Source organism: Ovis aries, chromosome 2, assembly GCF_016772045.2.
Source record: "Ovis aries strain OAR_USU_Benz2616 breed Rambouillet chromosome 2, ARS-UI_Ramb_v3.0, whole genome shotgun sequence".
Lineage (NCBI taxonomy): Eukaryota > Metazoa > Chordata > Mammalia > Artiodactyla > Bovidae > Ovis > Ovis aries.
Window position 1 is genome coordinate 147,135,663 of NC_056055.1, and position 17,021 is coordinate 147,152,683.

General features: G+C 38.2%; 1 protein-coding gene across 2 annotated transcripts in view; it reads left to right on the top strand.

Annotated features, from left to right (window-relative positions):
- The window catches only part of KCNH7 (potassium voltage-gated channel subfamily H member 7), a 539,652-nt gene that overhangs the window by 231,392 nt on the left and 291,239 nt on the right, over positions 1 to 17,021 (top strand). The window lies entirely within an intron of this gene.

The following is a 17,021-nucleotide window of genomic DNA, read 5'->3' on the forward strand; positions in this document are numbered from 1 at the left end:
CAATAAGCTTTGAAATCATATAAAATTCTCCTTTCCACTTCATCTTCCTTTTTCAAAATTGTTTTTACTCTTCCACTTCTTTTGTCCTTTCACATAAATTATTGAAAAATCATGTCTATATTTACTTAAAAAATTTTTGCTGGTATTTTGTTAGGAGTACTGTTAAATTTTTATACTAGTTTGGGGAAATTGAAATATTTACTATTGAGTCTTTCAATTCATGAACAAATTAATCACTCAATTTATGTATAAATATTTTTATTTTTATAATTTTTATAAATATTTATAAATGTATATGTATATATATAAATCTTTGATTTTTTTCATCAGCATTATATAGTTTCTGGTACAGAAGTTCTGTATGTGTTCATTAGATTTACCCATAGATATTTTGTTTTGTGGACATTTGGGAAAGGCATTCTGTATCTAATTCTGATTCATTGCTAACATATACAAATAAAATTGATTTTTGTATGCTTATCTCATGTCCTGTGATCTTCTGTACTCCCTTATAGTTTATCATTTTTTTGGCAGATTCCTTCAAATTTTCTAAATGGATAATCATGTCACCTACAAATACAGGCAGTTTTATTTCTTCCATTCCAGTCTGGATTCCTTGTATATTCTTTTCTTGCCTTATTTCATTGGCTAGAATTTCTAGTACTGTGTTGAAACAGTTGTGTAACTGAGCATCTTTGCCTTGTTTCTAATGTTAGAAGGAAGGCACTCAGTCTTTCAGATCATCTGCTATATAAATCTTAGCATTATGACTAATATTATGTCAGTTTTTAATGTTTTTTGTTTATTTGCTTTCATAACAGGTCAAGTAAAGACTGTACTGAAAGACTTTGTAATATATTGCTTACATGTGTTTGCTTTGGATTTAGTCAGAGGCAGACGTAATTCCATGCTCTATCTCTTCCTAGCAGTATTACCTCTGGCTAGTACCAGACCACCTGACCTGCCTCTTGAAAAACACGTATGCAAGTCAGGAAGCAACAGTTAGAAATGGACATGGAACAACAGACTGGTTCCAAATAGGAAAAGGAGTACGTCAAGGCTGTATATTGTTACCCTGCTTACTTAACTTATATGCAGAGTATATCATGAGAAACGCTGGGCTGGAGGAAGCATAAGCTGGAATCAAGATTGCTAGGAGAAATATCAATAACCTCAGATATGCAGATGACACCACCCTTATGGCAGAAAGTGAAGAACTAAAGAGCTTCTTGATGAAAGTGAAAGAGGAGAGTGAAAAGTTGGATTAAAGCTCAGTATTCAGAAAACTAAGATCATGGCATCCAGTCCCATCATTTCATGGGAAATAGATGGGGAAACAGTGAAAACAGTGTCAGACTTAATTTTGGGGGGCTCCAAAATCACTGCAGATGGTGATTGCAGCCGTGAAATTAAAAGACGCTTACTCCTTGGAAGAACAGTTATGACCAACCTAGATAGCATATTAAAAAGCAGAGACATTACTTTATCAACAAAGGTCCATCTAGTCAAGGCTATGGTTTTTACAGTAGTCATGTATGGACATGAGATTTGGACTATAAAGAAAGCTGAGCACCAAAGGATTGATGCTTTTGAACTGTGGTATTGGAGAAGACTCTTGAGAGTCCCTTGGACTTCAAGGAGATCCAACCAGTCCACCCTAAAGGAGATCAGTCCTGGGTGTTCATTGGAAGGACTGATGTTGAAGCTAAAACTCCAATACTTTGGCCACGTGATGCGAAAAGCTGACTCATTTGAAAAAGCCTTGATGCTGGGAAGATTGAGGGAGGGAGGAGAAAGGGACAACAGAGGATGAGATGGTTGGATGGCATCACCGACTCAATGGACATGAGTTTGGGTAAACTCTGGCAGTTGGTGATAGACAGGGAGGCCTGGCATGCTGCAGTTCATGGGGTTGCAAAGATTTGGACATGGCTGAATGACTGAACTGAACTGAACTGAACTGATTATCACTATTATTATTAGATCATGAATGTCAAATGAAATATTTACTTATAACAATGTAATCAGTGGTTCTCAGTGGGGCAAGAGGATTGATCTTATCCCCAATGCAAGGGACATTAGAAATGTCTAGAGACGTTTTTGGCTGCTACAACCAGGGGATGGAGTTGCTAATAGTGTCTGGTTGATAGAAGCCAAGGGTATTGCACAGGACAGCCCTCCCTAATGAAGGGAGCCCAAAATACCAATGGAACTAACATTAAGGAAACCTGATTTAGATAGATGATAGTAATTATTTATAGTTTACCTGTAGCTCAGTCTGTAAGAATCTGCCTGCAGTGTAGGAGACCGGAGTTTGATCCCTAGGTTGGGAAGATCCCCTGGAGAAGGAAATGACAACCCACTCCAGTATGCTTGCCTGGAAAATCTCATGGAGAGAAGAGCCTGGTGGGATGCAGTCCATGGGGTCACAAAGAGTCGGGCACAACTGAGAAACTAACACTTACTTACTTGCTTACTTATTTAATCCCTGTGCTCCCCTTAAACCCTTGACCTAAACTCATTCTCCAGAATCCCTTCTCTGATTGCCCACCGAGAGTTCAGAATTGCCCTTAGTCCATCATTCTTTCAATAACATATTTATTTATACTCCTGCATCTGAATTGCTTCAAGAGCCAGAGAGTGGATGTGTGCAGGAACTGTGTATTTCTTGGTAGTAATTCCTCTTTGCTACTACACATTGCTCATAGTCATCAACGATGTTTAATAACTCTTCCTTTTTTTTTAATTTTTATTTTTACTTTATTTTGCTTTACAATACTGTGTTGGTTTTGCCATACAGTGACATGAATCCGCCACGGGTGTACAATAACTCTTCCTTTGACTTTTCTTTTTTGGTCTTTAACACTGGTTTCTTTGCAAATTTATGTTTTTCTTTATGCCTATTTTAGCAACTCCTCAGAATTAATAATGTGACACCTTGTCTACCAGTAAAATTCAGTAGTGGTGCTAGAAAATTACTCTTCTGCTTTCAAAATGCTTTCAGTATATACTCAATTCATTAATAATTTCTGTTAGAGAAAGAGACTCACAGACTTAGAAAGTGAACTTACAGTTGCCATGGGAAACTTGAGGGGAAAGGGATAGTTGGGGAGTTGGGGGATGGACATGTACATACTGATAAATTTAAAATGAATAATCAACAAGGACCTACTGTACAGCACATGGAATGCTGCTCAATGTTATGTGGCAGCCTGGATGGGAGGGGAGTTTAGGGGAAAATGGATACACGTATATGTATGGCTGAATCCTTTTGCTATTCACCTAAAACTATCACAACATTGTTAATCAGCTATACCCCAATATAAAATAAAAAGTTCAAAGAAAACAAAATAACAATTTCTGTTAGAAACACCCTAAACAGCAATGTATATCATATGAGTTTATATCAATATTCAAATCAACATTTGAAAATTTTATTCAAAATAAGTAGAAAAATTCATGTTGATTACATACAAATTATTTCCCAAGGATAACAATCTGAAGCAGAATCTGAATTCGTGTACCTTTAGTAATTGTTTTAGCCTGCTATGAGATTTTTTACTGACCACAAGCCCTTTTAGAGCATAACCCCTGATCTTTGAAGGTTGAAACAATTAAGGATTACCTCCAGATCATGTTGAAACTACCACCTCAGTATCAGAAATAAGCTAGTCAAGAACTTTATTCTCAATCATTAGTTTACTTTCAGTTGCTCAGTAGTGTCCTAATTTGCGACCCCATGGACCGCAAGACACCAGCCTCACTGTCCATCACCAACACCTGGAGCTGGCTCAAACTCATGTCCATCAAGTCAGTGATGCCATTCAGCCATCTCATCCTCTGTCATCCCCTTCTCCTCCTGCCTTCAGTCTGCCTCAGCATCAGGGTCTTTTCCAAGGAGTCAGTTCTGCGCATAAGGTGACTAAGGTATTGGAGTTGCAGCTTCAGGATAAGTCCTTCCAATGAATATTCAGGACTGATTTCCTTTAGGTTTGACTGATTTGATCTTCTTGTTGCCCAAGGGACTGTCAAGAGTTTTCTCCAACACCACAATTCAAAAGCATTAATTCTTCAGCGCTCAACTTTCTTTATAGTCCAGTTTTCACATCCGTACATGACTACTGGAAAAACTATAGCTCTGACTAGATGGATCTTTGTCAGCAAAGTAAGGTCTCTGCTTTTAATATGCTGTCTAGGTTGGTCATAACTTTTCTTCCAAGGAGCAAACATCTTTTAATTTCATGGCTATAGTCACCATCTGCAGTGATTTTGGAGCCCAAGAAAATAAAGTATCTCACTATTCCCATTGTTTCCCCATCTATTTGCCATGAAGTGATGGGACCAGATGCCATTATCTTAGTTTTCTGAATGTTGAGCTTTAAGCCAGCTTTTTTCACTCACCTCTTTCTCTTTCATCAAGTGGCTCTTTAGTTCTTCTTCACTTTCTGCCATAGGGTGGTGTCATCTGAATATCTGAGGTTATTGATATTTCTCCCAGCAATCTTGATTGCAGCTTGTGCTTCATCCAGCCCAGCATTTCTCATGATGTTCTCTGCATATGAGTTAAATAAGCAGGGTGACAATATACAGCCTTGACATACTCCTTTCCTGATTTGGACCAGTCTGTTATTTCATGTCCTGTTCTAACTGTTGCTTCTTCACTTGCATGCAGATTTCTCAGGAGGCAAGTCAGGTGGTCTGGTAGTCCCATCTCTTGAATAATTTTCCACAGTTTGTTGTGATCTACACACTCAAAGTCTTTGGCATAATCAATAAGGCAGAAGGAGAAGCCAGTGGCACCCCACTCCAGCACTCTTGCCTGGAAAATCCCATGGACGGAGGAGCCTGGTGGGCTGCAGTACCTAGGGTCACTAAGAGTCGGACACGACTGAGTGACTTCACTTTCACTTTTCACTTTCATGCATTGGAGAAGGAAATGGCAGCCCACTCCAGTGTTCTTGCCTGGAGAATCCCAGGGACAGGGGAGCCTGGTGGGCTGCCGTCTATGGGGTCGCACAGAGTCGGGCATGACTGAAGCGACTTAGCAGCAGCAGATGTTTTTCTGGTATCCTCAGTCCTGGTAGCCCTAGATTATGTGAGAAGTAGATTGCATGCATGCTCAATCGCTCAGTTGTGTCTGACTCTTTGTCACCCCCATGAACTGCATTTTCCAGGCTCCTCTGTCTGTGGAATTTTCCAGGCAAGAATACTGGAGTGGGTTGCCATTTCCTCCTTCAGAGGATCTTCCCAATCCAGGGATTGAACCCACATCTCTTATGTATCTTGCAATGACAGGGAGATTCTTCACCACTGGGCCACCTGTGGAGTCAGTGAGGGATAGATTGGGGCAAGGTTAAATGAGGGAGTTAAACTGCAAATGACGAACACAAGCTCTGTTACTCAGTGTGTATCAGGCTGGCCTTGGAAAGCACACTGCAAGAGTTGGATCATTGGAGGAAAATAGCAGCTTGGTCTTTTGTTGCTGTTGTTGGTTTTCTAAATAAATGTTTTGTTGGAGGATTGTTGCCTTACAACTTGTAAGCTTATACTTGTTGTATAAGCTTCTGCTGTACAGCAGAGTGACTCAGTTACACATACACGTGTCACCTCTTTATTCAAGTCCCTTCCCAGTTAAGTCACAACAGAACATTGACCAGAGTTCCCTGCGCTGCACCGCAGCTTTTATATGTAGTAGTGTATGCATGTCAGCAACAGCAACCTCCCAGTTTGTCCCACATTCCTTACCCCATTTAGTATCCATGAGTCTTTGTTTCCTGCCCTCAAGGAATTTATCAGTTCACCCTGTGGGATTATTTGCTTCTATTCGTGTCAGCGGGGTATATTGCTTCCATTTTTATGAAAGAAAACAATACACAAAAAGCAGGTCATCGTGGTCAGCTTAGTTTCAAACCCACTGTGTGATGTATAGTATGTGATGATTATGTCATGTCACTGAACTTTCATTTATCCGGTCATTTGCTTGGCATTACAGCACTGGGGCCCTAAATATGGCAGGGCTGGAAACAAAAGAGAACACTTTTATCTAGACAGAAAGAGGAAGAAAATGTAACGAAACTGTCAAGTCTGATTTTGCATGGGTTAAGAAAGACAATGAGGGTCCAACAAGTAGCAGAAAGCAGCAATTTCAACATGATATTGGCTCTTTGGTTTACAGCACCTGGCAACAGCTGTAATGAATGGCCTACAAACAGGGAGAGTGATTCAGGTAAAAGCTGAACAACATTCAGTGACAAATCTTTCCTCAGAGGAAGAGGAATGATTAGATACATTTAATTATCTCCATTTCTGACACTGGCCAAGGTTCTGATTTACCCCCTTTTTAAATAATGCTAATTTTACGCTATTTTCAAGAAATAATGCCCCGTAAAATGTTCTTCTACAAAAAAAAAAAAAAAAGCGTACTTTGCTCAGTCGTGTCCAACTCTTTGCGACCCTACAGCCTGTACCCTGCCAGGCTTCTCTGTCCATGGAATTCTCCAGCAAGAATACTGGAGTGGGTTGCCATTCCCTTCTCCAGAAATAAATACAACCAAGCATCAAATTGGAAAGGAGACGTTTTGTGCATGGATTCTAAAATACCCAAAATCAAAGTAAGCGCAAAAATGAGGCCCTGATGACTCTTCCAGCAAAGGTGAAGTGAGTTTTTGTTGTATTTTTTAAAAGTGAACAACAGAATTACTAACAGTGAGTGAAGAGAAAGCTCACATAGGGGTCATATTTGATAGCTTTCTCTGGCAGCAAGATGTTTCCAGAAACCCCTCTGGCTTGTGCATGGAAACTCATAGGGAGGACAAGCTTTTTCTCATACAGTGAGAGAACAACAGGGTTTTCCAGCAGCTTCTCCAAAATGAGAAATTTCAAATGATTCATCGTAAAGAATCAAACTGTTTTGTTGGTAATTTCATCAGTGGTTATTTTGTGCAGGATGAAGTGGGGGTATTCTAGGTCAAGATCTTCTATTTTTCGTTAGGTAACAAAAACAAAGAAGATGTGAATAGATCACTCTTGACACAGATTATTATCTAAAAAGAATTAGCAGAAATTGTGATTCAAATGTATGCTGCAAAGGCAGCAGTTCTGGGACTGTGTGGGTGTGTGTAAAAAGCAACACTAGATTTGCAAAACTTTAAGGCAAAAAAATCAGAACTAAACTCATAAAATCTTAGGGCAATGGATATCATAATTCAGAGCACCCCAATCAATCTGAAATAGTCAAAAATTCCGCAGGGGAAGAGACCAGACAAAGGACAATAATTTTTGAGGAAACTATTATTATTAATATTACTTATTATGATTCCCCAAATGGCAATTTCATTGCATTTATTTCCCAATGGATGCTGAGAAACCTCTGGAAAGAGACTGTATCTTACCAGTTTTTGTATCTCCAACAAAAACTATGTGTCCTAGTACATAGTGCATGTTAAATATCCAAGAGGAAATGAAACGATAAAGCAAGTCCAGAATATAAAGTTTGGGTGAGATATGCTAAATTAACACTGCTCAATAGAGATTTCTGTAATGATGGTAAATTTCAGCACTGCCCAATTTGGCAGCTGCAGCCACGCGTAACTTTAAGCACTTGAAATGTGGCTAATGCAACTGAGGAACAGCATTCTTAATTTTATTTAATTTTAAATGATTTAAACATAAAATTATGTAACCACAGTGGGACAACGTGGTGCAAATTTTGCAAAAGAATAAAGGCTATAGAAAGTATTTGTTTTGTATCCTGCTAGTTTAATATTATTTTACTAGTATCCACCCTCACTTCCCAATTTATCATCTTTAATCAAGTAAGAAATCCAAAAAAGAAAATATAGTCCCATATTTCAGGTTAGTTAAAAGTGACTATGGACATCCTTGCCTTGTTTCTGATCTTTAAATGAATGTTTTCAGCTTTTCACTGTTGAGAGTGATCTTAGCTGTGGGTTTATCATGTATGGCCTTGATAATGTTGAGGTAAATTCTCTGTATTCTTAATTTCTGAGTAGCTTTTATCATAAATGGGTGTTGAATTTTGTCAAAAATTTTTCTGTGTCATTAAGATGATCATATGGGTTTTATTATTTGGTTTCTTAATGTATATATCACACTGAAGGATTTGTAAATATTTAAGAATCCTTGCATCCTTGGGATAAATCCCACTCAACTGCAGTGTATGATTCCTTTTAATGTATCAGTTCAGTTCAGTTCAGTTCAGTCAGAGTCATGTCTGAATCTTTGCAGTCCGATGGACTGCAGCACACCAGGCTTCCCTGTAAATCACCAACTCCTGGAGCTTATTCAGACTCATGTCCATCAAGTCTGTGATGCCATCCAACCATCTCATCCTCTGTCGTCCCCTTCTCCTCCTGCCTTCAATCTTTCCCAGGATCAGGGTTTTTCCCAATGAGTCAGTACTTGACATCAAGTGGGCCAAAGTTATTGGAATTTCAACTTCAGCATCAGTCCTTCCAATGAATATTCAGGACTGATCTCCTTTAGGATGACTGGTTTGATCTCCTTTCTGTCCAAGTGACTCTCAAGAGTCTTCTCCAACACCACAGTTCAAAAACATCAGTTCTTCAGCACTCAGATTTCTTTACGATCCAACACATACATCCATACATGACTACAGGAAAAACCATAGCTTTGACTAGATGGATCTTTGTTGGCAAAATAATGTCTCTGCTTTTTAATGTACTGTCTATGTTGGTCATAGCTTTTCTTCCAAGGAGCAAGTGTCTTTTAATTTCATGGCTGCAATCACCATCTGCAGTGATTTTGGAGCCCAAGAAAATAAAGTATCTCACTGTTCCCATTGTTTCCCCATCTATTTGCCATGAAATGATGGGACCAGATGCCACGATCTTAGTTTTCTGAATGTTGAGTTTTAAGCCAACTTTTTCATTCTCCTCTTTCACTTTCATCAAGAGGCTCTTTAGTTCTTCTTCTTTTCTGCCATAAGGGTGGTGTCATCTGAATATCTGAGGTTATTGATATTTCCCCAACAATCTTGATTTCAGCTTGTGCTTCATCCAGCCTGGCATTTCACGTGATGTACTCTTCGTATAAATAACTAAGCAGGGTGACAATATATAGCCTTGATGTACGCCTTTCCTAATATGGACCAATCTGTTGTTCCATGTCCAGTTCTAACTGTTGCTTCTTGATCTGCATACAGATTTCTCAGGAGGCAGGTCAGGTGGTCTGGCATTCCCATCTCTTTAAGAATTTTCCAGTTTGTTGTGACCCACACAGTCAAAGGCTTTGGCATAGTGAATAAAGCAGAAGTAGATGCTTCTTTGGAACTCTTTTGCTTTTTCTAAGATCCAACAGATGTTGACAATTTGATCTCTGGTTCCTCTGCCTTTTCTAAAATCCAGCTTGGGCATCTGGAAGTTCATGGTTCACATACTGTTGAAGCCTGGCTTGGAGAATTTTGAGCATTACTTGCTAGTGTGTGAGATGAGTGCATTGTATGGTAGTTTGAGCATTCTTTGGCATTGCTTTTCTTTGGGATTGGAATGAAAACTGACCTTTTTCCAATCCTGTGGCCACTGCTGAGTTTTCCAAACTTGCTGGCATATTGAGTGCAGCACTTTCACAGCATCATCCTGTAGGATTTGAAATAGCTCAACTGGAATCCCATCACCTCCACTACCTTTGTTTGTAGTGATACTTTCTAAGGCCTACTTGGTTTCACATTCCAGGATGTCTGTCTTTAGGTAAGTGATCACATTATCATGGTTATCTGAGTCATGAAGATTTTTTTGTGTAGTTCTTCTGTGTATCCTTGCCATCCCTTTCATACTATCGCCTGCTTCTGTTAGGTCCATGCCATTTCTGTCCTTTATTGAGCCCATCTTTGCTCAATGTAATGTTCCTTTAGTACCTCTAATTTTCTTGAAGAGAACTCTAGTCTTCCCCATTCTATTGTTTTCCTCTATTTCTTTGTACTGATCACTGAGGAAGGCTTTCTTTTCTTGCTATTCTTTGGAACTCTGCATTCAAATGGATATGTCTTTCCCTTTCTCCTTTGCCTTTAGCTTCTCTTCTTTTCTCAGCTATTTGTAAGGCCTCCTCAGAAAACCATTTTGCCTTTTGCATTTATTTTTCTTGGGGACAATCTTGATCATTGCTTCCTGAACAATGTCACAAACCTCTGTCCATAGCTCCTCAGCCACTCTGTCTATCAAATCTAATCCCTTGAATCTATTTGTCACTTCCACTGTATGATTTTTGCGAACAAACATCCATCTAGTCAAAGCTATGATTTTTCCAGTAGTCATGTATGGATGTGAGAGTTGGACTATAAAGAAAGCTGAGCACCAAAGAATTGATGCCTTTGAACTGTGGTGTTGGAGAAGACTCTTGAGAGTCCCTTGGACTGCAAGGTGATCAAACCAGTCAACCCTAAAGAAATCAGTCCTGAATATTCATTGGATGGAGAGATGCTAAAGCTGAAGCTCCAATACTTTGGCCACCTGATGCAAAGAGCTGACTCGCTGGAAAAGACCCTGATGCTGGAAAAGTTTGAAAGCAGGAGAAGAGAAGGGGATGACAGAGGGTGAGATGCTTGGATGGCATCACCGACTCAATGGACATGAGTTTGAGCAAGCTCCAGGGGTTGTGATGGACAGGGAACCATGGTATCACAAAGACTCAGACATGACTGAGCGACTAAACTGAACTGTATAATCATAAGGGACTTGATTTAGGTCATACCTGAATGGTCTAGTGGTTTTCCCTAGTTCCTTCAATTTAAGCGGTTAACTGCACCATAGAGCCACCAGAACGTACACAGAACTGGGAAAACTGACTCTTGGAGGCCACATACAAAACCTCGTGCCTACCAGGACCCAGGAGAAAGGAGCAGTGACCCCACAAGAGACTGACCCAGACTTGACTGTGAGTGTCCAGGAGCCTCTGGAGGAGGTATGGGTTGGCACTGGCCTGCTGCAGGGTCGGGGGCACTGCATGAGGAAGTGCATACACAAGACCTTTTGAAGGAGGTCACCATTATCTTCATTACCTCCACCATACTTTGGTCTCAGGTCAAACAACAGGGAGGGAACATAGCCCTCCAACAGAATATTGGATTAAACATTTACTGAGCATGGCCCCACCCATCAGAACAAGACCTAGTTTTCCCCACAGTCAGTCTCTCCCATCAGGAAGCTTCCATAAGCCTCTTATCCTTATCTGTCAGAGGGCAGACAGAATGAAAACCACAATCACAGAAAACTTCAGTGTATAGTGGGATTCAGTTTGCTACTATTTTGTTGAATATTTTTTGTGTCTATGTTCATCAGTGATATTGGCCTATACTTTTATTTTTTGTGGTATCCGTGTCTGGTTTTGTTATCAGGGTGAGGGTGGCCTCATAGAACATGTTGTGTGGAGTGTTCCATCCTTTGCCATTTTTGAAAGGGCTTCAGAAGAATAAGTATTAACTGTTCTCTAAGTGTTTGATAAAATTCACCTATAACCTTTCTGGCCCTGGACTTTTCTTTGTTGAAAGATTTTTAATCACTGTTTCAGTTTCAGGATTTGTGATTGGTCTGTTTATATGTTTATTTCACCCCTAGTTCAATCTGAGAGGGTTGTACCTTTCTAAGAATGTGTCCATTTCTTCTAGGTTGTCCATTTTATTGGCATATCCTTGTTTGTGGTAGTCTCATGATCCTTTATGTGTCTGTGATGTCTGTTGTAACCTCTCCTTTTTCATTAAACTTAAGAACTTATGCACAGCCAAAGAAACCGTCAGCAAAAGGAAAAGACAATCAACAGAATGGGAGAAAATATTTACAAATGAAGTGACTGACAAAGGATTCATCACCAAAATATACAAACAACAAATGCAGCTCTGTGTCAAAACAAAAACCCAGTCAAAAAACTGGATAGATTTATACAGACATTTCTCAAAAGAACTCATACAAATGGCCAAAAGCACACAAAAAGATGTTCAACGTCACTAATTATCAGAGAAATGCAAGACAAAACTACAATGAAGTATTACCTCGCACTGGTCAGAATGGCCATCATCAAAAGGATTACATATCATATGACTTATATGTGGAATCTAAAAAAAAAAGGTACAAATGAAATTGTCTACAAAGCAGAAAAAGAGTTGCAGATGTAGAAAACAAACGTATGGTTCCTTAGAGGGTAAGGGGAAAGCGATAAATTGGGATTGACATATGCACACTACTATAGATGAGCTTCCAGGCGACTCAGTGGTAAAGAATCCTCCTGCCACTGTGGAAGACATGGTTTCAGTCCCTGGATCAGGAAGATCTCCTGTAGAAGGAAATGACAACCCACTCACTATTCTTGCCTGGGAAATCCTATGGACAGAGGAGCCTGGCAGGCTATATACAGTCCAAAGGGTCAGAAAGAGTTGGAAACGGCTTAGCAACTAAACAACAACTACTATATATAAAATGGACAACTGAAAAGGACCTACTGTATAAAACAGGAAACTACTCAATATGCTGTAATGGCCTATATGGGAAAAGAATCTGAAAAAGAATAGATATATATGTATAACTGAATCACTTTACTATACACCTGAAGCTAACATAATGATATAAATCAGTTATACTTCAATGTAAAATAAAAAGTTAAAAATAAACACATATAACTGAAAAAAAATCAATGAATTATATAACACATTAAATGGTGATTAAAAATAACAAAGAGTAAATATACTTAATATGTGATTTTACAGGTTATGAATATTAATATTACTCTTTATCTCATATGAATATTTCATTTTCCCAAGATGATTACTTGCTTTCACTTTTATTTTTACTGTCTTTTGTAAAAGAATGTTTTTATTTTTATTTACTCAAATCTATCAGATGTTTTCTTCATGTCTCTGGATTTCCCATTTTATTTAGAGGCTTTGCCTTCTTTTCAGCTTCCTCAGATTGATTATAAAAATATTCTCCTCTATTTTTATCTAATAATGTGATTTAAAATTCATATACATACAATATTTGTTAGCATAGGGCACTGTAGATGATCTACTTTTATTAATTTTAAATGACTAGCTGATTGTCACAACATTATTTCTTGAATAGTCTATCCCTTCCAAAACTTTAAATGCCATCTATTCAAGCTGTTAAAATGCTTTCATAGGTAATTTTTTCTGGACTCTTATTTTTTCCCACTGATCTATTTATCTGTGCCTCAGACATCTTCCTTATTGTATTACTATGCCCTTGTGTTTTGATCTGTTTTAGGACATTGTGCTTTACTGAAAGTTTCTATTTGGGGATTTTTCATATGAATTTTGAAATAAGTTATCAGGTTTTATAATTATGAGGTTTTGATTGGATTGCTTTAAATTTATAGAATAAGAAAAATTGACATTCCAAAAAATTAAGGTTTTAAATCCTAAAATCTTTGATATATTTCTCTAGTAATTGAGTTATTTTTAGCATCACACACTCAATAAACTAGTTATTTTCTTCATATAATCATAATATACTTCTTTCAGTTCAGTTCAGTTCAGTTAAGTTCAGTTCAGTCGCTCAGTCATGTCCGACTTTGTGACCCCATGAATCGCAGCACGCCAGGCCTCCCTGTCCATCACCAGCTCCTGGAGTTCACTGTGACTCACGTCCATCGAGTCAGTGATGCCATCCAGCCATCTCATCCTCGGTCGTCCCCTTCTCCTCCTGCCCCCAATCCCTCCCGGCATCAGAGTCTTTTCCAATGAGTCAACTCTTTGCATGAGGTGGCCAAAGTACTGGAGTTTCAGCTTCAGCATCATTCTTTCCAAAGAACACCCAGGACTGATCTCCTTTAGAATGGACTGGTTGGATCTCCTTGCAGTCCAAGGGACTCTCAAGAGTCTTCTCCAACACCACAATTCAAAAGCATCAATTCTTCGGTGCTCTGCCTTCTTCACAGTCCAACTCTCACATCCATACATGACCACTGGAAAAACCATAGCCTTGACTAGATGGACCTTTGTTGGCAAAGTAACGTCTCTGCTTTTTAATATGCACTTCTTTACTTATTCTCAAATATTTTATGTTTCTTGTTTGTTGTTGCTATTACAATTGATATACTTTTCCCACTATATTTTCTGATTGGATATTTTTACTTTATAGAAAATCTATTTTATTACTGCTAGATAATCTTATCATCTTCATGTATTAAAATTTTTGCATTTTCTTTCCCAATATTTATACCTTCTTTCTCTTATCTTTGTTTTTCTTTAAACGAAGTGAACCTACCCACGCGTGCTCAGTCTCTCAGTCGTATCCAACTCTTTGTGACTCCTTGTACTGCAAACCCCAGGCTCCTCTGTCCATGGATTTCCCAGGCAAGAATACTGGAGTGAGTTGCCATTTCCTCCTCCAGGAGATTTTCCCAGCTGGAGGATCAAACCCAGACTCCTGGGTTGGCAGGTGGATTCTTTACCACTGAGTCACCTGGGAAGCCTGAAGAGGATCTAAGTATGATGTTAGATAATAGTATTTTCCTTAATATTTATTAATAGGTATGTTTCTAATATTTAACCACAAGCATGATTTTTTTTTTTTCCAACCTGGTAATCTCCATCAGGGTTAAGAATTTTCCCCTCTTCTCAAACTACTCCCCACCCTTGGGACGATTCAGTAGGAGAAAGGCACATTACAATTTTTGTCAACATAGAGGCCTGAAAATTGGTGGAGCAGGATCATGTAAAACAGAGAGAAAAGCTCTGTTCAGTGTTTTTACGGAGAAAAAAGGAAAAATAAAATTAAAGGAGCACTTTATTGTTTTAATTATTTTAATCAATTGGTGACATTTTGAAACAGAATTCCTTGCAGTGATTAAATCTGTTTCTCTTTTCAAACTACACTTTCACTTATTTTAGTGTTCTGTTAATTTTTCACTCTTTCTGACTTCAAATTCATTCTCAATTTTATTCTTTCTGTAATTCACTGTCATCTAGTGTTTTTTCTTATGGTTCCTTTTTTTCCCAATGTTTCAGATACTTTGGGTGTATTTTAGCTATCTTTGCCAGTTTATATGAAGTTGAAGTGGTCATGTTATTCTGTAACTTAAAAATAAGCCTTTTTTTTCCTTTTCACATTTTTCTGTATTTAATATTTAAACAAAATATTATAAATTAAAATTTAAAGTAATATGTTATAAGTTTATTTGAACTTCACACTTATGAGTTAGGTATTATACATATCCATTCATAGGAAATATTCTGATGAGATTTTTCTCCAAAATTTTATGAAGACATATTTTTATTTCATTGTTTTCACTTTGTTAGACCAGCTTCTGAAAAGATACCATATGTTAACTACTCTGTCACACACAATAATCCTGTGGTTTCATAGATACTCAGAGACACAGGGAAAAATGCAGGTTCCCCAATGTATGGAAACAGAAATGTGAATACAGAGCTAGTAACATAGTAACATCTGCAGTGCATACTGGTTCCCACGTTCAGAAACACCTACAACCTGTTGTGAGGAGTCTCTGGGAATAAAGATTCCTGTGAGGAAAGAGACTGAATGTTCCCCACCCCACACAGAAGGAGGATGGTGTGTGGAAAGAGTGGATAAAGCACCAGAAACTAAAGAATCATAAAAATTCTTTGGCCTGAAGACCCTTTCCCTGTTTCTGGTTAATATTGCATCTCTGCCTGGAGCAAGGGAAGGATGAAAAACCTGTTCTTTTGTAACCTGTTCTGTATCAGTAACCTAGTTTCTTTGTTCCATATGATACTGGTAGGTAGGGTATGTTTCAAAAAGGGAGGGAAGTTTACTTTCGCTAGAACCACAAGAAAGAAAATAAATATATTTTCCTCTTAATGTCATACACTCATTAAAAGATTATCTGGCTAGCTAGCTATCATCGAAAATTTGGAATCACAGAGGAATATGTGTGTACACAAATGTGTCTTTCTTTTTAACAACTCTATAATTTATTGTTTTAAAATTTTTATGCAATTGATATTTTTAATAGAAACCGCAAAGACAGTATACATACGCGACTTCCTTAAATCAGATAGTCAATTAATCAGTCATTCTGTTGATAAGCAATTTCCAAATATCCATATGTACAAGTCACTACCACATTCTGAGACTAAAGAGAAAAAAAAAAAGATATGATTTCTGCTCTCAAGGATTTTACTCACTAGAAAAATTTAAATATTGCCTGTCAATCATTCAATTAGCCAGATCTACCCTGGCAGTCAATAAAGTGACAGAGGTCATGGCCAGATTACTCCACAGTCCAGGCCAGTCACTCAGCTGCCACAGGTTCTTTAGTAGCTTCATGTCAAAGACATTAGAATTTCATTATATACACGATGAGATATGAAAATCACTGATAGTCTCATATCTTTCAGATTTTACTGCCTTAAAAAATATTTAGCCATGAATTTAAACCATCTCTATAGACTATTGTCTACTGTATTGCCCACATTGTCCAAGTACTTATTGTGTGCATGCTCAGTTGCTAAGTTGTGTCTGCCTCTTTCGACCCCAAAGATGTCTCTGTCCATGGTATTTTCCAGGTAAGAATACTGGAGTGGGTTGCCATTTCCTTCTCCAATAAATACTTCTTACTCATAAACAAATTAAAATGTTCAGTTATCCCAAATGTTTTGCTTCACTGCATATTTAGGAATACAGTTCATTCAAGGAAATGTGTGTTAGCTTAGCTTCAGTGTACATGGATTTTATATTTTTCATATATTCAATATGGCAAAATTAATATTTTATTTACCATCTCACCCTCTTTGTGACACCAGTTACAATGCAGGCAGATGGGGAAGTCAGCTGCCAACCGTGGACCTTTGCAATCATTGCAGCTGCCTGAATCTAGAGCCCTGAGTAAGTGTCAATTGCAGTGCACTCTCAAAAGTCTCAGATTGAGGAGAAATCAAATCCCCAGGCTAAATGCTTCTGGATGACATGAGACAATAGACTTTAGTTTCCCCAGAGATGTAAAAGAATGCATATGGTTCAGAAGTCTGTCTCAGGACTCTGAAGGAATTC